The sequence below is a fragment of the Podarcis gaigeae genome, assembly GCF_964106915.1.
Source record: "Podarcis gaigeae genome assembly, chromosome: 7".
Taxonomy (NCBI): Eukaryota; Metazoa; Chordata; class Lepidosauria; order Squamata; family Lacertidae; genus Podarcis; species Podarcis gaigeae.
Genome location: NC_139683.1, coordinates 51,704,257 through 51,727,290, shown reverse-complemented (window position 1 = coordinate 51,727,290; position 23,034 = coordinate 51,704,257).

The window sequence follows — 23,034 nt, the reverse complement described above, 5'->3', positions numbered from 1 at the left end:
CACACACAGCATGCCAGCAAAGTGGCCAAGCTCATAAGGCACATGTTTTATTGAACAGAAATAATGGTTTCAATTTGTTTCCAGAACTGTAACAAAGGTTTAGACTCAAGGGAAATCCTTCCTGTTTCAGTCCATTATCTAAAGGACCAATCCCATGGTTTTCCATCCCATTCATTTTTTCTTATTGTATGATAGGGTCATGGCTGATAGCAGTTGACGTAAATATAATTTCTGCTTCTTCGGAACTGGATTCATTTGCCTCATCTGATCATGGATTTTTTTTGTGCTTTTGTCTTCTTCCCCACTAGTTTGCATATGAACACAAAAGTGTAGAGTTTCTGCGGCTGAAATAAATGACAACATGGGAAAATCATTGTATTGAAGAAGGATCCCATTGCTGGGCTGGGCTATGGAGCTACCAGTCTGGGACAAACATGCCTCCCAGAGACCTTTGTAAACAATGGTATCTATGCAGACATATTATACAGCAGTAGTGGGGAATGGTTTTCAGCCCAAGGGTCATGTGCCAGTGTGAGTCAGAGCCAGAGGCAAAAGTAGGTGGAGTAATTAATGTAAAATTCACCTTTATACAGTAAGCTGTTTCCTCACATAGGATTTTAAATATAATTGGTTTATACTTAACACTGAAATGATGAATGCCTAAATATGTATTACTGAAGGCTTTAATATGGAGATTTTCCATGGGGCTATATTGAAGCCAAGAACGGGACTATAAGCTTTAACTGAGTTGAAAATTAACTATTATGTTTTCTGCTAGCTAAGACCTGAGGGTTTAACCTTAGATCAAGTGACAAAGGTATTGAATTGCAAATCACCATTTTGAAGGGAGTTGCCTTTGAGTCTTTGTTCCTAGACTCTTTGAGAGTGAGGACATGTCAATGGCTGTCCAGGAGCACATAGTTTTGGGGGTGGGATGCAGGCAAAATGGAGCATGAGAGCAAGTGAGGTATGTTTGTCAGCTCTTTTTATAAGTTAAAGTTATTTCTAAGAAGCTGAGCCTGTACTGGACATTGCACATGATCTTATGGAACTGTTTGGATGTATCATGGGATGATTTTATTTTGTTTTGAAGAAGCAAAATACAAACATACAATTACTTCCCCTTTGTGTTCCCTTTAGGGCATGTGATGATGATGAGTGGATATGTGTGTGAGAGAGAGTGTTTGTCACTTCAGGCAATTTTATTGGGGGGGAGAGGCTATGTATGATATAACTAAAAATATCTGCATATGTATCCTAAAGGGTGTAGGCAGCCTAAATAAATAAAAGTTTCCTTTGCATATTTTTCTTCCAGCCATCCTCTACTGTCATAGTAACATGGCCCAAAATTAGACTGCAAATTAAATTATTCCTTTAGCAAATCCTGCTGAACTAGCTGCTCTCACCTTTTGGTCTTTGTGTTACATACTAATGGCTTTTCAGTGCTTGTGTTAATTTGGGTGAAGATCTCTCTCTCTCTGATGACTGTTGGTGTCAATCTATTCTATTATTTTGGCATATACTTTTACCAAAGGTAAGCTTGTAATTATAGTGGAGTAATTACGGAGTAGAATTTTGACTTCAGTATAACCCAGCATAGATTGTAGAAGTCTGGGGAATGGTAAATTCAATTGTAAGGACTTTAAAGCACAAGGCTCGTAGCAACATAAGTGCCTAAGAAGAGGAGCAAAAGTTACATCCAACCTTCAATACATTATTGTGCCTTTTAAAGTGTGTGTGTGTGTTTAAAAAGATGTTCACAGCACATCTGAATCTAAATCTGGATCACTAAGGCATGATTAGCCCACATGGTGCCCTCCAAAGGTTATCAGACTGTAACTCCCATCAACCCCAGCCAGCATGGCCACTTATTGGGGAGTTATAGTCTAACATTATATGGAGGGGTGGACAGAGCTGAAGAAGGCAGGCCATGATGGTACACTTGTGTTCCTCTTCCAAATCATATACCCGATGTGTGTGGTGAGGAGAAAGAATCACTTACCCACTGACCTCAGTCCCCTTAATGTCTGAGTATATAGTGGACCATGCAAAAGGTATTTCCAAATGATCAAGATTTCTGACTACCTTAATAGTCCTCATGATGTAGAGCAGTGATTGCTGTATAGGCCTCTTTCTTACCAGTGTTGAACATTGTTACACAATCACCACAACAGTACGAGATTCCAGGGAATTCCAGGTATGTTTTACCCACCAGGGTCTGTTTCCTTTGAGAAATGAGGCACAGTGGAGACTGTGGTGTCTTTATGATATATGGCTTATTTACACACATATAAAACTTGAGTGTATGATGGAGGGGTCTCCAGAGTTACACTCCAAGAAGGTCTTGCTTCCTCCATAAGAGCAGCATTGGATTCAAAGAAGATATTGGTGATTTTCTCTGCCCGTTTGCTTTCTGCTTGTCACATCACTCCTAACATTGACCTGCTAATCCACTGGCCACTTTAATTAGCTGTAACACGTGGCTTAATTAAAGGATTAGCAAGGTCTAGCATGGCTCAAATACACACTTGGGTCAATCTCAAATACACATGGGTCTGGCTCTTTCTTGGTTTTAATAAACCAAACCTTGATTAAATTCTAACTCTAGCTTAATCTGGAATTTAGGGTGTCTTGCACCCCCAGATTTATGACAATATATAGGCCTTAGTGCTGATGATTAGTTTGAGGAGGGCAAGCATGGCAGGTAAACTGTGGTGTTAGATTAAAATTTAGGGTGCAATTTTAGTACATAGCAATGAGCCCTATACATAATTTGAAAGTCAGGTAACTGAGAGGAATAACTATACATTGTTGTCTGGGTCAGCAGAGCTCAGCTCCATGTCCCTTTCATCAACATAGCACAGGTAATGCATGAAGGCATTTTATTTTCACCTGCAACTAGACACATTTCAAGCAGACATGTGATGGTCTTATACAGAACCTTTCCTACAGTTTGGTTTAAGACTGTGATATTTTGTTCTGTTTTAATCTATAAAAAACTAGTTATTGCTGCCCCTCCCTCCCTGATCTTGGAGTGGGCAGTGGTGTAAATGCCAAAGTGGCTATTAAAACACTAGCGAACAAATCCGAAAGGAAGTGTGGCTGGCAGGATTGCAGCCTGAGTATGTGTTGGGAGGAGGAAGAGAGACAATCCATCTGTTACACAGCACATGCCAATTTCCTTTGTATCCTTTTTGGAGGGATGCTTCTAGAAGAGGAAAATGGTTAGAATTAATATGCAAAACTATTAGGACGCACCGGATCCAACAGCCACCCCCACACTCATTTCTGTGAGTGCATTGAGCCCGGGGGAACCAGGAGGGAAAAAAGAAATTCATTTGGATCTTATTCTTTCACCACAGGATATGAGCACACTACTGGTGTTACCAGCTGATGCCACTTAGAGACGGCAAAATCTGACAGTCCCTCTGTTTTTCAGTTTTCCAATATTAAGTTCAATTTTCCACATTTCCACATCAGCGTGTATTTTTTTTAAAAAAAGAAATATCATGATTTGCCAGCATTTTAATGCACTTTTCTCCTAATGTGCCATTTTTGTATGCAATTTTCCTTAATCTGCACAATTTTAGAAAGAAATTTCCCCAGGTAGATTGCATATTTATATGCTGTATTCACAGCATACATTTCTATGCACACCCTAGAATATGCAGCTTTCAACATATTACTGTATTTTTATCTTGTGAACAGCTCTGAGATCTTTGGGTGAAGGGTGGTATATAAATTTAAATAAGAATAAGAATAATAAGAATAATTCAGTTGTTTCCAGCATTAGTCATTCTCTGAGGAGACACACTGAGTTAAGTTCATTCATTTCAATGGGTCTAATCTGAGTAAACCTTAGATAGAACCCACTACATTTATGAAAATCGAAGTCCTTAACCACCACAGCACAACAAATATAAAAATATATAATAAAATGGATGGCTCTTTATACCATATACCGACTTTTCAGATTCTACATTCAACTGGGGTCATCCACCTAGTTAGAATAATATAAATGTTATGAAACCCAGGGGGAACACTCTCACAAGGATGTATTTTATGGCAGGCTCTATGTGGGATTGTAATATTGTATCAAAGGTGTTTGCTAAGCTGAAGTATAGCTTCACCGAGAGTCATCACACAGGCATACTAATTTAGTCAATATCTTTTGTGTTCAATGTTTTATTGAAAGGTTTTCATGTCAAACAAAAACCAAAGCATATTTTCCAAACCTTCTCTCTCCTCACACTCATCTTTCCTCCAACTTAATTGTAATATAGTCACTAGAGTAAATAATTAAAGATATTTACTATGCCCAAGCAATTTATTTTACTGCTTCCTTATACCAGAGATAGAGGAACCTGTGGATTTTCAAATGTTGTTGGACTACAATTCCCATCATCCATAATCATTGGTCATACTGACTGGGGCTGATGAAAGCTGGAGTCCAAAAGCATCTGGAAGACCACAGCACCTCATGTCTTACACTCATAGCAGGTGATATATTTGGCTTTATTTGGGAATAACATTATGGTTCTCCTTGACTGACTTCCTGGTTCTTTTCAAATGGCTGTTTGATATTCAGAACTCTGGGTGGCTTTGATAAATTTGCCTGAGTTAACTGTAATAAAAATGTATATCTTTCCTCACATGACTGTAGATAAAATGTGGACTTTACTAATAAATGTCAGACAAGCTGAGATATTCGAGTTCAGAGAATTCACAAGGGTGGAGTAAGCTAATAACAACTTCAGTAGAAAAACATTCCGGCTCTTGACTGGTAATATGTGTACAGTGTAGATTTTTATGCATCAGGCATCTAGGCCTAAACATTCAGTTCCCAGGAGTTATATGTCTTCACCTTTATGAACTATGTAGGAGCTGAAAGCAGCAAGTAGGGCGTGCAAAGAAGTGTACTATCTTTCTCCACACTCTCTCACCCCATTTCAAGATGCTTAAGACAAGGGATACCCGCTAAGCTACGAGGAAGAGCAGTGAGTGATGAGTGACGAATGGGGACGGAGGATAGGATGCAATTCACTTAGCATTTCAGGGCAAGGCTACCTAATTCACACACAGCCATCCTTCTAAATATGCACTTAAATCTAGTTTCATCATTGAAACCCAACTGCATAAATACCTTCAGGTGAAAGAAACCAGTAGGAAAAACAACTGATACTGGCATGACAAACCTGTGCTTTATGCACCCATGATATCAAATTTGGTGCATGAACAACAGTAGTACAGAAAAGTGGGTGTTTATCTCTAAGGAGGAATGGAGAGAAATTTTATTCAATTTGCATTTAAAGGTGAACTTATCTGCTTTACAGTTTCCAAAACATTATGTGAACCACACCAAGCCATCTATCAGAATTCACATTTCTTTGAATTTTGCAGTGCACTTCTTCAGCCAAATCATTGTGTGTCCATAAAATGCATATATGAGTACCATAGCATACAACAACGTATTTTATGAGGATAAATTGCTTGCAAAAATGTGTATGTTGGGCAAAATGTCATACAAAAATGTGTCTGTTAGGAGAATTTTGCACTAAAATGTAGGTGAATTTTCATGAAAACCATTTAAGAAAATTCAAATTGATGTGGAAATGTGGAGAAATGAGCTTAAGAATGAATAAGTGAGAGAATCAAAATTAAGAGATTTTCCCATCCCTAGTTAATAACAAGTTTCTCTGCTACCAAGTGGAGTTTTTGGTATACTTTGTGTATGCCAGTGCCTTTTCACCCCCTAACAAGCTTGATGCAGTACTAATGCCAAAATCTCATGTTCAGGCATCAAAATTTCAGAAGGCTTTGGGTAGCTCTTGAATTTAAGTCTAAATCAAGAGTAGCCAATATGAAATCCTCCAGATGTAATTCTGGTATCCAGCAGATATTCTCAGCCCTTCCTGAGTGCAAAGCAGTTGCTCTACCTGAGCTGTAGCTCTTCCCCTAGTTTGTGGTATCAGCATGTGAGTAAGTTTACCTACATGTTACAAAAGGAATAATTCAGTGTTGGCTTATTAGTTTCAGGGCTGGCCTCATGTTCACTGTAATGTAAATCTAACCATCAGATAATAAATATTCCACACTTGGCAACAGAGTTTTATTCTGTGTGTGTCCAAGGGCCATGGGACAAATACGTGGGTTTGAGCAAAAGAAATGGTACCACATGGGTAAGTGGTGGAACCTGTTGCCACAGCTTTTATTATGGTCCCTTCTGCTTTCCCTTCATACTTCAGCTAGATCACATTTCTTGATTATGCGAAAGTTACCACAGACCATAAAGGTAAAGGTACCCCTGCCCGTACGGGCCAGTCTTGCCAGACTCTAGGGTTGTGCGCTCATCTCACTCTATAGGCCGGGAGCCAGCGCTGTCCGCAGACACTTCTGGGTCACGTGGCCAGCGTGACAAGCTGCATCTGGCGAGCCAGCGCAGCACACGGAACGCCACAGACCATAGATACCACATAAAGCTTGGTTTGATTAAACAGTTTACCATATCACGTGCCCACGCTGAACTGAAATTCCTCTTTAAAGATTTTTGTTTCAGGGCTTCTGTGTATGAGATCTGCTGTGACATCTTTCCTAACTAGAAAAGGTCAGCAGCTGAAAATAGGCCCTACAGTGATTTAAGCATCAGCGACATGATTTCTAAGAAATCTGGCATACATTTATCTCTGGCTGTTTGACAGATACTACTAAACCAATTGATGGTGACCTTTTACATGTAATCTAATGCGCAGAATGTTCACCCCTTCCTTTTTCATTTCTTGTTGTCAAATTCTAACAAGGAAGCAAAGAGAGGGCAAGATGAATCCATTTTCATGCCAAAGCCCCAATGGGAATGAAAAATGGAACAATGCTATACATATTTGAGGATGGCATGGGCCTATCCAGGGAGCAGTGGAAACTTGGGAATTGAAGCAGGGGCTTCACCTGCCCTTTCCTTATGAATGTATTCTTGGGGTTGGAGGCAGGCTGCCAATCCACTTCTCACCAGAGATGTTGGTTGACATGCTGTGAATCAGCTGGACTGCAAGGGGCCTTTCCACAGCACATCCATTGCTGGCATGGAGAGATGGCAGATTCATTTGTTCCTAGAGCAATGTAAGAGTATCTTCTCTGTACTCTACCCATGCTGCTACAGTAATGCTTGGACTTAGAGCCATGCAGTCTGAGTCAATGATGTGAGCATTTCCTCTTCTGCTCTTTTGCTCCAGTCACATATAAATCAGCTCACAGTCTGTTCAGTTGGAGGGGTTAATGCTGAAGAGCAGTTGCATCACGAAGATGCTTTTAAGCAGGCCCCATGTAGTGACTGTGCACCCCAGCTCTAAGATCTGTGTTTTCCCATTGTGTTGATTTTCAATGCAGGAGCAGGAAAAGGTGGGATATCAACAAACTGGTTTTTAGCAGGCTTTGGTGGAGTGCTTCTTTATAGAATTCAAGGTGTCTGCTTAGTTGTTACAGGAATTCTCCTCTATCTAGGCAAGCATTATCATAGCTCAAGGACACATTCCTTGAGCATTTGAGGAGTGTGCAGAGTAGGGTTCAGGGCCAAGGTGTGCCCTGTGGAAAGTCTTGAGGGCCAAATAGAGAGATCAGGAGGATATTGGGACCAGGACTAGTATGTTTTGCTTGCCTTTTTATATAAATATATAAATATAAATATATAAATATAAATGAGAAGCTTAGAAAAGCAATAAGAGCTTTTAAAAAAACTATGTAAAATGGTTTTCTGCATTGACTCTGATTTTCTGTCTGACAAGATATCCTTCTCCATATTGGTATGGACTGAACTGGGAAGGAGTAACAAACAACACAACACAAAGAAGTGTGAGTGGAAATGTGAACACGCTGGCTAAGAAGCTTGGTGTGCAACGTGTATTAATTAATTGGCATTATTTAATGAGATGTTGAAAGACAAGCCAATTGTTTCCTGATTTTCTTTTCTTGCTTTGTTCCTTTTGAATTCTTAATGTATGGGAAATTTGATTGTGTTTTTCAATACAGGCTGAGAATGGCTAACAGAATGCAATAAACAGTAAATTGGCTTCAGATCAGACCTGCTTCCCTTTATTTATTAACAGCAGATTCAAGTGAAAATTGTTTGAAGGTAAGTGAACACTGAAATTTAATGAAAGGTATCATTCCAGCTAGACTCACAAAGGAGGGAAAGTCCTGTTCCAGCCGATGAAGGTATACACAGAAGAAAATTTTGGGATTTCAGAGTTTAGAGTAGAAACCAATATATACATACAGCAGTATAGAATAAATATATGCAATAAATGCTAGATATGTGGAATAACATAAAATATTGAATTAGGGTGCTGTCCTAACTCTAGATCTGCTGAGAATGAGCAATTTAGGATTGGGCAAATCTCTGGCTCAGGCAGCAGGTTCTCAGCTCAACCAGGCTAGGCCTGTGTGCGTCCCCAACCATGACTCAGCTGGAGATACACTGGTTAGGGCTAAGCCAGCTGAGTTGAGGGGGGGGGGAGGCATTCTACAGGAATAGCAGGAACAGGATCGGAGGATGAAGGACTTATGCTGGATTCATACTCCATTGAGCTCTATTAATGTGACCTGGCAAGCTGGTGGAATTTACAATGGCAATAAGGGTGATGAAAGTCACACTGTATTTTAAAAATTTTTAAAATTTTGCTTTCCATTTGCCAGGCTTAGGCTGGCTCAACCAGCAACAGCCCCACTCCACATGGAGTTTGGATCTAGAATACTTTAATACTGGTTAAATTTGAGGTGACATAAATTAAGCTGACTCATCATATTTAGGATTGATCCCAATGTTATATAACAGCAGACTAGCCTATAAGTAATATTGTGGTCCCTCACCATGTATGTGAGCAGAGGTCCTTTAGGGATGTTGTTAAATGTTGTTCCTACATTTTGGACTGAGCTGAGCACAGACATCAGTCAGCATCCGGTCCTCCCCACTCTCTTTTGTGGTCCTCGTGTGCAAAACCCGAAGCTTGGAAGACATAATAGTTTCCACAGCTAACTAATCTTCATCTGATATATTCATTTTATGCTGAAAACATGGGAGGGAGACAACATGAGAAAGTCTACAAGGTTTACATCCATTATTAACTGGGGGGAGGGGATAGAATTTTAGGAAGCAGTGGATTGTTATCCATTAGATGCCAATACATCCCTTCACCCCTGTGTTATGAAACACAGCACAAACCAAAGCCACGGAACAAGAAAGGAAAGCCACTTAGCCCTGTTCCAATAAAGACCAGGCCAAAGACCCAAATCATTGTATGCTATTACAATGGTTTTATTCAAGCAAGTTATAAGCAAGAGATATACTTTTTGGTGTGTGTGCTTTCTTATAGAAATGTCATTTTTCAAGAAGGGGGGAAAGGTAAGGAAATGATGTAATTATTGATCATTGATAATCCTCAAATATTTTCTTAGTACTGATACCTAGCCTTGCTGCCCAGAATACAATTTTACAATAATTAATGTTGCATTATAAAGAGAAAAATGCTGTAAATGCAGTTAGGAAAGCTGTCCATATTGCCAAGTGAAATCTATCATAGTTATTGCAGTAAAATTATGACGTAACATAACATCAATCATGTTTCAAAAATTATGCTATGGTGTTAAGGAACACATTTTAAATGCACTGGGAAACATTACTGCTAGCTATCATTTTGGAGAAAAACAAAATTAGGAACATGGTAGTCGATGATTATGATGCTGATTTATTAATGTTTTTAGTCACTTTATCTTGCCCAAGGCAACCAATAGCGACTTACAACCAAACAGCCAAACAAGATGATAGATCTGAAAACTATGCCTGTTTAACCTATCCAGCCTGTGCCTTTGCATTTAGATAAATGATCAAGTTGAAGGAATAGGTGGATAAAGAAAACGGAACTTTATGTCTTCCGATCCACAGTCCACATGCTATTTGCATTTAAAATGCACCACGCAAATGTGTGTAGATATTTTATCACAGAATCATAGAAAGAGCATGTAACAGTATTAATTCCCAATGGAGATTGCATGGGATTGGAAGAAAATGGGCTGTGTATCTGGGGCATGCAGTACAAGTGTATGCATTATTACTCAGAAGAAAGTCCCAGTGTGTCCTAGGGGGCTTATCTGGCAACCAAAGAAGCTTATGATGATGGAATGATTGTAGTAGCATGCCACTGAATTTTACGTTCAGTTTTACACAGCGTCTGAAAATGTGTTGCTACACATAGCATTTCCTTCAGTGGTAGCAGTTCACGTGAACATTTTCCCTTCTCTCCATAAAATTCTTCCTTGTCTATTGAGTCTGGTACTAGGCAATGATTCTTCATCCATGTAACTTAATTTAGGATTTGGAATATTTTTCCCTTCCCAAATGGGGAATTTGGCCTCTGTGTCTTTCTACATACTAAAACTGAAACTGAGTTATGTTGCTTTCTTATGGTTGAGTTTCTCAGAATTATCATTTGCATATACCTCAGAAGGCTGAAAAACCTTGTGGGGGGGGGGAATATAATCTTTGTGGGCTGAATTTGGTAATAAATTGTAGGCAAGTCTTTTTTGGAAGACTTGAATCCAGCCCGGTTTCAGACAGATGTCTGTACTGGTTCTCTTGCAAGGATTACCATTACACTCTTTAAAAAGGTAAAAGTAAAGGACCCTTGACAGTTAAGTCCAGTCGCAGATGACTCTGGGGTTGCGGCCACTCATCACACTTTACAGGCTGAGGGAGCTGGCGTTTGTCCGCAGACAGTTTTCCCAGGTCATGTGGCCAGCAAAACTAAGCCGCTTCTGGCAAAACCAGAGCAGCACACGGAAATGCCGTTTACCTTCCCACCAGAGTGGTACCTATTTATCTACTTGCACAGGTGTGCTTTTGAACTGCTAGGTTGGCAGGAGCTGAGACCGAGCAACATGTGCTCACCCCATCGCAGGGATTCAAACCACCGACCTTCTGATCAGCAAGCCCAAGAGGCTCATTGGTTTAGACCACAGCACCACCCACGTCCATTACAGTCTTAGGGTGAGCTTAAAAAATAATCCTAAATAAAGGAAGTGGTGAAATTCATACTGGCTTAATTTAAATCAGTGTAAATTACACCTTTTCCAAATTCCACTCAGGAGCTATCACTACCTGAGCTGGCCTAAGTCCGATGGAGGGGCTGAGAATCAGCCAGCTGAGTCAGAGATCTGCTGGCTCCTCACATGTGCATCCTGGTGAATACTGGGTTTGGTTTAATCTTCGCTAGCATTTGTGTACAATGTGTCTGAAAATGGCAGACACTTTCAAATCACCCAGAGATCTACCAGAAGACCCAGAATGACCTTCTACCCATCACTGCTCTGAGGTTATGATAACTGCAGGAGCTTCTGTTCTTCTGCATAACCCTAACATTTTTGCTATGACTGGCTCCTCCCACACCTCTTCCTTCCTTCATGTCAGTTCAGTTTCATCTCTTCATTTTCTGCATTTCAGAATCATCCTATTTCCCCCATCCAGTCTTTTTGCCTCTTCAGTCCATTGATTTATAAAACTAAGTAGGTGTCAAATACTGTGGTATTAGGGGAGAACTGGAAGAAAGAGAATATTTTCCCCCTATGCAATGTAGAAAGTAAGCAACACGTTAGGTCAGCTCTGCAGTAGAAATGTCAGTATTGCCAGGAGGAAAGCCATGATCTGTGTTTGTGCTCTCAAGGATTTCAAAATGAAAAGAAGTCACTGTATACATGATATAAGATCACATGTGCCTTTATGAATAAAGTCAACAATCCTCGTCCCCTGAAAGTTTAAAAAATATATTAATTAAACCATCCATACAGACTGTTCACTATGGCTGAGCAGATATATGTACTGTTTTGTTAATGAACCTAACAATGTTATTTTAGAGCCTGGTTCAAATATTGACAATTGTGTGGGTATTTATAGGTCTCTTGTTAAAACGTAAACATTTTTCCCCTCATTTTTTTTGGCACATAAAAAGATGCCCATTCCAGATGATTTTATTATTTTTACCCTCAATTCAATATGTCCAATTTTTCTCGTTTGAATGGCTTCCTGTGGTTTCTGTATATTTTGCTGCTTTGGGAGCTAAAAATAGAAGATGAAAGTGCTGCTGTGCCTATTGGTGTACAAATAAAACCCATCAATGGAAATTTGGCCTTCTGAAGAAATGTCATGTTTTCACACAAAGCCCCATGTTCTACTCAAGTTTCTGAAGCTTCAGATAAGAGCATAATTCTTTAGCGCTACTTCATGGAATTATACAGAGAACGATGAGACATTTCTAATGTAAAATATGCATTTATATATTTTCTCTTACTATGACATCATCACATTTTGAAACGGAGCAAAAGTTGCACTTTGACATCACATTTTGCCAATTCAGCTCTGAAATGTGAGGGCACAACTCCCAACAGGAATCCGTCGGGCAAATCAATTATTTTCTGCAGCATGTCAATTTCATATCTGTTCATCATGTGCTGCTGCTGCATTCATTAGTGGTTCTGCCACCAAAAATGAAATAATAATCTGTACCAAAACCCCCCCATTAAAATACATATCACTTTCAAAATACACAGTTCTAAACATATTTTTCTCATAATGCACAATGCACTCTTATTTTATTTCAAAATACTTATTGCAAGATGCATTTTGATCGGTTTGAACTGCTAAGAACAGTGTTGTGGCATTTAGTAAGTGCAGAGTTAAGTTTTGATCTGCAGTGAATATTAGGGAGCAATCCTATGCATAAGAAGCTGGCATAAACTTAGGTGCTATAAGATAGCCTGGGGTAAAGCTATACCAGATCCAGGCCCTGTTCAGCAGAGGGACTGCTGTTAGCTGCTGAGCCAAAGGCTGGCAGAGGGAAAACAAGTCTTTGAAATAGTGTTCTAAAACAGGTTGCCAGGTCATGTGTCTAAGCTGAACAGGCTTAGGTTCCAATCTCTCCCCTCTGGCCTTGGCCCTAGCACCCCCTTAGGAAATGGGGGTTACATTGCCTTTGACTAAGCCAGCTTTTCTGAAGGAAATCAGCCCTGAGTGCTCACTGGAAGGACAGATCCTGAAGCTGAGGCTCCAATACTTTGGCCACCTCATGAGGAGAGAAGACTCCCTGGAAAAGACCCTGGTGTTGGGAAAGATGGAGGGCACAAGGGGACGACAGAGGACGAGATGGTTGGACAGTGTTTTCAAAGCTACTAATATGAGTTTGACCAAACTGCGGCAGGCAGTGGATGACAGGAGTATCTGGTGTGCTGTGGTCCATGGGGTCACGAAGAGGCGGACACGATTAAATGACTAAACAACAACAAAGCCAGCTTTGGTTGAGATGGCTGAGCCCTGGCTGTGCTGAGATGAGCATGTTGCATTGGCATATCTTCAGGTAAGCCAGGGTTGGGGACTTGACACCTGCTGAGCCAGTGATCAGCTGTAGTCTAAGCTGCTCAACCTGTTAGATCCTGCTTCCTTTACATTGCAGTCCAACTGAGGCATGTGAAAACCTGGTTGTCAGCCCTGTTTGCCTCAGGCTCCACACCTCAAATATTTATTAGTGTATATTTAATTTTACATACTGCTTTTCCACCTTTGGTGTGGTTTACAACTGAGCAAATCATAGATGGTTGAACATCACTGATACACACATTTTAAGAATCAGCTAATTATGTTACAGTGTATTCATTAACATTATCAGAAGAAAGTAGGGCAAATACTCCCAGTATAGGATAACCTCATAAGTGACAGAAGTGGTGCCCGTAAAAATGTTTCTTTGAATTCACTGGGAAGCGGAGGGATTATGAGAAAGAATTATTGAGGTTATTCTGGACAAAGGTATTTAAAAGCTTCGAAGGTCAAAAACAGATATAAATTGCTATGTATGACCTGTCATGGTTGCCATGTCATTGTAGGGATGGAGGAATCATTTCATTACTAGCCCATGTCTCTCATCTGCTGGTTTATAAATCCAGTTATAAATTCATATTTTATTGCTGTTTTATTGTTGTTGTTGGTATTCTGTTGGGAGCCGCCCAGGGTGGCTGGGGGAACCCAGCCAGATGGGTGGGGTATAAATAAATTATTATTATTATTATTATTATTATTATTATTATTATTATTATTCCACCCTGCTTCAACCATAATCTGCCAATGTATTTAGTTATTAAATTATGGTTAAAATGTGCATTGAAAATGCATATTTATTTCAAGATATATTAAAATGTGTTTTTTTTCTAAACATACTGAAATAGTCATTTTTTAAAAAGTGTTTTGTTATGCTTCTTGAGCCAAGAACTGTGCCAGAACATTCAAGACATGTGAAAGCTAGAGGATAATTAAGTTCCAACCCGCCTATTCGTCCAGGGGGTGCAGATCAGATCAGCTCATATCAGAATTTACAATGATCAAATTCCTCAAGCATCTCTGTTTCTTGATATACAGAAGCAAGCCTACAGGGCCTGCTAGCTGGTTGTTTTATAAAAAATCCTGTTATTTTAGGAATGCTAGACATTACAGTGCAGTAAGTGTGCTTAGAATGAAGCTACAGAAAAAGTAACCTTTTCAATTTTGAAAGTATTTTTTTAAGTTGTGTGTGTGTGTGTGTGTGTGTTTGCAAATACATAATCTGGTGTGTTAGCCTTATAGAAATTCTAGATTTTTATAAAAATCCAGCAAACCTATAGCTGGCGCCCTTACTCCAAGAGTTTTTCACAGGTGCTTTGATTTGCTAAATGTCTTACGACATAATTCATTCTCCTCTCCTCTTTAAAAGGAAATTAATGAAGTAGTAACAGTGATACAGTATCAGAACTGGCACTGACCTGCTTTGCAGAAAGGTTTTAGAACCAGTGTGCAGCCTTAGGAAATTCTTTCCCGCCCAGCTGAAATCACATACAGAATGTCTAATGTCAGGACAACCATTCATTGCTTATGAAAACTGGTCAGCTTTAGTTTAAAATTGTTTAAAAGATCCATGGCCTTTGAATTAAGGAGGAATACCTGCTTGCGCATTCTCCATTACAGCTCAAAAGCTCCTGCTCACAGTGGAGCTTAGAGAGCAAACTCTGTGTCATGAGTTCAGCTCAATTACGCCAATGCCCAGCCAAGTCTGCATTGCAGGCAAGATCTGTGCAGGGTACTATTCAACGGTTCAAAGACTGAACCGTCCAATTTGCAGAAGATAATCAGATGTGTCATAATCATTCTCACTGAAAAGGCACTTCTGGAGAGGATTTTTCATTGATGACAAACATATGGAGTGACAAAAGGGAGCAGGTGTGAAATTGTCTTATATAATATAGAGAGATTTAGCATCTAGCTGAGCTTTCCTAGGGTATATCAGCAAATTTATAATCTTGTCTTTAAACCCCCTCCCTCTAAAAGAACCTGTTCTTAGAGATGCCAGTCATCTTCATGTTAATTTTAATGCAATTCAGCAATTGCATAATTTGTTATCTTAGCAATGGGTGTGTTTATTGAAGCTTGAATCCTGGCAAGATGGAGTTACTTTAGGTGAGTGGGTCCCATGTTTGAGAAATTGACCCACTGCCTAGAATGGATAGGGTTCTTCTTCCCCTGAAAGAGCAACCATGCAGTAAGGTTCTGCTTTTGGATCTAGCATTGTCACTGGAAGTGCATAATATCTGACCATTGGCCATGCTGGCAATGACCTGATGGGAGTTGGACTGCAAAAACATATGGAGGGCTGCTATTTTCCCATCCTTGCTTCAAAACTGTAAAGAGAATGGTTGCTTACCGGTCCCGGAGTGGGCAACTGTTGCAGCCAATCACGACTGGCTCCCACCCTCAGGGATCAGTGCTGGGGCTAAGCAGCTGGCAGTTGGAGAATTCCCAATTTGCACCCAGTGAATTGTAGTTGGAGAAGTTTAACCACCGAGCCTAGGGCTTGCCGATCAAAAGGTCAGCGGTTCGAATCCCGGCGACAGGGTGAGCTCCCATTGTTCGGTCCCAGCTCCTGCCAACCTAGCAGTTGAAAAGCACGTCAAAGCAAAAGTAGATAAATAGGTACCACTCTGGCGGGAAGGTAAACGGCATTTCTGTGCACTACTCTGGTTCGCCAGAAGCGGCTTTGTCATGCTGGCCACATGACCTGGAAGCTGTATACCGGCTCTCTCGGTCAGTAAAGAAAGAGGAGCGCCGCAACCCCAGAGTTGTCTGTGACTGGACCTAATGGTCAGGGGTCCCTTTACCTTTGTATGGGGAGCGAATGAGGCTTCTTTAACTCCTTAAACATCCATTGTCAAGCATACATTTTAAAAATGAACTGTCAGTGAATAAGTAGGGATAAACAAATCCATGGTAAATTGCTATAAGCCTCCTTTTTTCCCTATTCCACTCCCTTCACAATTCAGAGAATCATAGAATTTTGAGTTAGAGTGGACTCTGAAGGTCATCTAGTTCAACTCCCTGCAATGCAGGAATCTCAGCTAAAGCATCCTTGACAGATGACCACATAACCTCTGTTCAAATACCTCCAATGAAGGAGAGTCCACCACTTTCCAAGGGAGTCCATTCCACTCTCAAACAGCTCTTATTTCAGAAAGCTTTTTCCAGATGTTTAGTCACAGGTCTTACCCTCTAGAACAGGATAAAACAAGCTTGCTCCATTTTCCATGTGGCAGCCCTTTAGATATTTGAAGATGGCTATCATATATCCTCTCAGTCTCCTCTTAGGCAGGCTAAACATAACCAACTCCCACAACCATTCCTCATAAGGCTATAGGGAAGTTTTTAATGTTTGATGTTTTATTGTGTTCATAATATTTTGTTAGGAGCTGTCCAGAGTAGCTTGAGCAACTCAGTCGGGTGCCATATTAATAATAAAATTATTATTATTAAAGTATTGGTTTCCATATTCTTGCTCATCTTTTAAATTAAGCTAAAACACTCATTTACCAGCTTCCTTGTCTTGACTAATGAATCAGCTACACAGGGCAATTTATAACATTATAAATGCATTCTAATAATGTGACACCAGATGGTGCTGTAGAGCAGCAATCTTAAGTGGATGAAAATTTCCATTGGGAGCTGTATTCTTATAGCATTTTTAATAGATTTTTAAAAAAATATTTATGTAGATCCAGCCTAAGCCCACAAAGGAATGGTTGAGGACACATGAGGACACACCTCTCTGCCTGGTGTAGTTTCCGCTGACTCTCAAAGCAAGGTATCTCAACATAATGCTTGGCATTGCCAGCATCAGTAAAAAAAGGACCAAGCAATAAATAAGCAGAAAACCTTGAAATGCAAGTTAAATGAACCACAGAAATATCAAATCAATTGAAAGCCTCAAGGAAACTTGCATACTGTATATGTAAAGAAATTCCAGGCTAGTAGATGGTTGCGGTTTTTTACCCCTTAGAAATGATTCAGCTATGGAGATTGATTTGTTTTCTAGAACATTCATATGAAGTCCCAGATTGTTGTGTATACTCCTCTGCAAATAGCTATGTTCACTTCAGGTTTGACATATTTAAAGAATGTTATGAAAAGAGGGATCTTCTGAGAACATGCTGCTCAATTAATTCTCCAGTGATGCCACTTCTGCATACTGAAATTATTCACAAATTGTGTTATATTTTAGCTTGCTTATGAGCTGCCATTTGGCCAAAAAGTTCCCTCAGGGCAACTTAGGGCTACTCAATACCAAATGAAGTTATTGGAGCAGTCATCCGGCATTTTGGAGTAAGGCCTCAGCTCTACTTCTTCGTTAACTTTTGAATTATGAGAGACTGTAAATGTTCTGGATCAGTGCATAGATGGACTGGTGGACTGGATGAGGGTCCATAACTGTGCTTGAACCCCCTTGTGGGGGTTGGGGAGATAGGTAAGTCAGCTATCCTTGATGAGGTTTCACTTCCTCTGAAGGAGCAAGTACATAGATTGGACTTCTGGACACATGTTTGTCATTAGAGGCCTAAGTGAGGTATGCCTTTTACCAGCTTTGTCTGTTTCACCCACTATGGCTGTTCCTAAATTCTAAATAGCCTGCCGTAGCCCATGTGTTGATAACCTTGATGCTAGATTACTGCAATGATCTCTGTGTGGGCCTGTCCTTGGCTTAGTTGAGAAGCTCCAGCTAGTGCAGAATGCAGCAGCCAGACAGCTGGTGTGGGCACCTGGCTGGCAACATCTGACACCAGTGATAAAGCATATATACTGCTTCCCCATCCATTGCTGAGCCAGGTTCAAAGCCCTTCATATTAATATGCAAAGCCCTGGGCATCAACCCCAAATGCAGCCTTTAGTGTTACTGCTCCAGTCCTGTGGAATGCTCTGCCAATAGAGATTCAGCCGGCACCTCCTCCTCCTTCAACCTTCAAACCCCTCCTGAAATCTCTTGCACTCTGCCAGGCTTATGCAGGCAATCAAGAATACATCTTTCCATAATAGTTAGTTGATAGTCTCCGATTTTAATTTTTATGTGTTTTTGTTATATAGAGATATTATTGCAAACTACTTCAATATCTTTTATGATATAGCGGTATATAAATATTTTGCATGATTGCTCTGTTAAGCCAGGGCAAGGGACAAAAGGCCGACACGAAAAACAGTAAAATGCTTCTGAGATATGGGCCCACAGACATCATCAAGCTGGTCCTCTTCATCATGAGGGCTAGAAACTTTTTTTAAGTACAAAAAAGGGGGGAGAGAACTAGAAATTATCCAGATGCTGAATTCTGCAGTCATTACTAAAAAGTTATTGTTGTTTTTAAATCTCAAAGTGGTTGGTGCCATATTTTTGGGACACCAGGAAATCAATCCTTGCACTTTGGCAAACAATGGCTGAGTTTTGCAAGACAGAAATGAGAATCGCCGTGGGTTTTTAAAAGAATTTATCCTGATCTTTCATTTTTCCTTCTCAGAAAAGACAGCACTGTATTGTTACACTATTCGATATCATATGCATAACATCTGGAACACGAGAGGAACAGTCTTCCACTCTATCCAAAGCCTGGGCTGCACCCCACTTTCAACTGCGATTTCTGAAAGAAGACAGTGGTAGATTCCAAGAATCCAGGCTTCATGACAAATGTAAGTACATTTCGATGACGACCACACATCTCCAGAACAAGGTTCCCATCGTCTCATCTCAATTCTTACTCCTCACCCCCTAGAACAGGTGAACAGGATGATGCCTGGATTGGGGTAGAGAGAGACAGGTATGTGTGTTCTTTTCCCCCCAAGGAAGAAGGGGGGGGGAGGGAAGACATCACCAGGAACAACAGATGGACAGGAAACCTGCTCATATTAAATATGCTCGTTTCCAGAATTGTGTGAGCACCAAGGGAAGATCACAGCCCTGTCCCGTTTCACATTGAGAGGGATGGACACAAAGGGGACCCACGTGAACCCCAAAATCCTCAACAATGCAACAACAACAAAAAGCTTTTGTGCTACTGATGCTTTTTATGGCTTGGAAGTGTCCCCCGTCCTGGAGGTAGGCTGTATGAATTGTGTATTGATTTGTAATGATTTGTTGGGTCTCTGGACCGTAATAAAGATTGATTGATATAAATATTTTTATAAATAAATAAATAAATAAATAAATAAATAAATTTGTTCTCCGACAGTCCCCACCCCCCAACATCTTATCTGAGCTTGCTCCATCACTACAGGCAATTTTACCTGTCAGCTTCTCTTCCAGATCCCATGAGTGCATTAGAAATGCAATAATATTGCTTCTTCATGATTTTATATGTGTGTGTGTGTTTTAAAAAGAATACAATATTTTTACATTTTAGTTTCAATTTATTGAAGTGCAAAAATTGTGGGGTTGTGACCCCAAACTATTGGGGTAGGTTATCCTTGAGTTCACAAAGAAATAATAATATTCAGGGACAGAAAGGCATATAAACTCTTCCGGCCAATCGACAATGTATGCAACATTAGAACTTTTCCAGGATGATTTAGTAATGTTCTAATTGTATAAGGAATAATTTAATTCTTCTTCACTCCCATTCTATTGTTTATCACTTCACTCTTACATTTCTCAGCACCATGTTTCAAGTCCAAATGGACTCCATGCTGGCATTGATGTTTAGCACAGGGTACAATGTAATGGTGCAATTACACCTATCTCTAATGTAGAACCCTGTGTGTTGATCGTAAAGAGCCAGTATGCAATGGAATCTATTGTGCCATCAGTATGTCTGAGATGCAATGATCCATATTGTCTATATTTTTGGGAAGAGCAACATGAAGTCTGTGGTTGTTTTGTTTTTTAAAAAGTAGACATAACTAGTAGACATAACCTTCATTTCTTGCCAGCAGTCTATTACAAATAAAGATTTGACTGTAGTCCTGAAAACCGAACCTTTCCCTTTGACATCATCTATGTAGCCATTCAGTCACCAGATGTGCTCATCTCTCTCTTTGTACTCCTCTTCCATTTATAGCAAGAATTAACAAGTCCCTAGGCCTTCACCTTTTGGTCTAGTCTAGAGTCAGATATGCTAAGTTCATAATTGTGCCTGATGGTGTCACTGGTTCCCATATGGATGAATGAGGAGGGATAATGATCAGTAGACTTAATAAGCTTGGCAATCTCTCCATCACATCCTGGATCTGTGCACTAGGGACACAACACATTGCATGTAAAATTCAACTCATTGTCTTCAAGGACAGTGGCTCCAACCGATTGTTCATCAAGGACAGTTATTCTTAACAGTAAGTGGGAAGAAGATAGCAGCCTCCACCATAAGAAAAAAAAAGGACGAGAGAGAGATTGCCAAGTGAAGAGAATTTCAGAAGAGAATTTTTAGTATCTTCAATTCATATTATTTTTAGAATTGTCATTTTACACAGCAATATATAAATGTTTAAATAATTGCATATTTCTTCCTTGGACAATTAACAGTTTCTTACTCTGGCCAGTCTGTGCAATTCCTTTGTAGAGATAATTGAAACTTTAAATCAAATTATTTAAAAGAAGGAATCTACAATAGTTAGTGTTGCTTAATTTAAAGCTGCTTCTTTAGTAATAAGGGCAATAGATTAACTTAAAATATTATGAAGAGCAATTACATTGTAGGGCTTATTTTAAAGTGCTAATGAACTGCTAGTGTTTCTTCCAGTAGATCAGCTGTGTTTTGAAATCTAATGTCATTCAAAACATTTGTAGGACTAAAAAAGAAATATATACGGATGAACTATTGATCCTGAGCCATAAAATTTTGCATTACAGCAAATTCTGGTTCTTATTTAAAATTGCCTCTTATTCATTCTTCACATCAAAGTCCACATTTCTTTGATTTTCCCTGACCTTCTGATGCCGTATGCTTCAAATATCTGGTCCTAAGAAACAATTTCCTTTTCCCTGAAATTGGCACCATCATTATCTGTTGATTGGCTGATTTATCAAAACCATTATTTTTGGTTGGCTGACTGGCATGCTGTCACAAAGAATGCCTGTAATTGCTTGTTGATTTACTTTAATGGGATAATGGCATGTTTTGCGGAGTCCTTCATAAAGGTTACATTCTTTTGTGTTGTTGTCTGGGAGACTATTCACAGAGTAGATTCATATGTTGCTGCAGGACTTCAAAAGAGTTCCTGCTCACCTTCAATAACATTACACAAGAATATGTTTAGGACCACAAGAAGCCAAAGTAAGCTTCAGTAGATGGCACTGAAGTTCAAAAGAGTACTAAATACTTGTCAACAGAAAATATTTCAGCACGATGTTATGGTTGTGATTTTCTCTGCCAACAACACAAAAATATGAACTTGTCACAGGTCTGGTTCCAAGCCCTCCAGCTTAGAAAGTTAATGGATGTATAGACAAAGCCTCAGCTGGCAAATTGAAACCCAGGCTGTATGGAAAACAATAACCAATAGAGAAAGGAATGTTAATGTAATAAAATAACATCTGGTTCATACCTTTAAAGGACAGGGAAAAAATACTTTTTAAAATCTGAGAAACAATTCTGTTTACCCTCAATGGAATCTAAATCGGAGTCACTTCTTCAACGGCATGTGCACTATTTGTTTCTTTGGCTAAATGCTTGAATTTGAACTCACAGTGTTTTGAGTACTTTATCTGAATTTCATAAGGTTCTAACTAAATTCTACTCAGAGTAGATCCATTGAAGTTAATATACGTAAGTCAGGCTGCATTTGGAAAGCACTCTATTCCATTTCTCTGCCATTTCCTTACATGATAATTTTCACATTTTTGTGATCTTTCACACAACTTAAAAGCCACTTCTGGAAATCTAATGGAAGCTTAGCACTCATTTCCATGTAAATTTCCCCCAGGAAAAAAAATGCAGCCCTATCAACCCAGAAGATCATGGGAGTTTTGGATTATAATGTTCCTGTGGTTTTCATGGATCACACCACTGCTGATCATGTAGTGAAATTTGGGGTGGTATTCCAGCATAGTTATCTTCATGAGTGAACATGCTCATAAGTGTGGTCATGTGTCTGGTGATGTCTGCTGTTGTGTCACACCACACCCTTTGTTGTTGTTTAGTTGTTTAGTCATGTCCGACTCTTTGTGACCCCATGGACCAGAGCACGCCAGGCACTTCTGTCTTCCACTGTCTCCCGCAGTTTAGTCAAACTCATGCTGGTAGCATCGAGAACACTATCCAACCATCTCATCCTCTGTCGTCCCCTTCTCCTTGTGCCCTCCATCTTTCCCAACATCAGGGTCATTTCCAGGGAGTCTTCTCTTCTCATGAGGTGGCCAAAGTATTGGAGCCTCAGCTTCACGATCTGTCCTTCCAGTGAGCACTCAGGGCTGATTTCCTTAAGAATGGATAGGTTTGATCTTCTTGCACCATAGGTCTCCTCCAGCACCATAATCCAAAAGCATCAATTCTTTGGAGATCAGCCTTCTTTATGGTCCCGCTCTCACTTCCATACATTACTACTGGGAAAACCATAGCTTTTGCCCCTTCATGGATCACTGCCTTGCCGTGGCGAAGGGGCTTGAATAACTCAGAGAAGCTATGAACTATGCCGAGCAGGGCACCCAAGATGAACAGGTCATAGTGGAGAGTTTT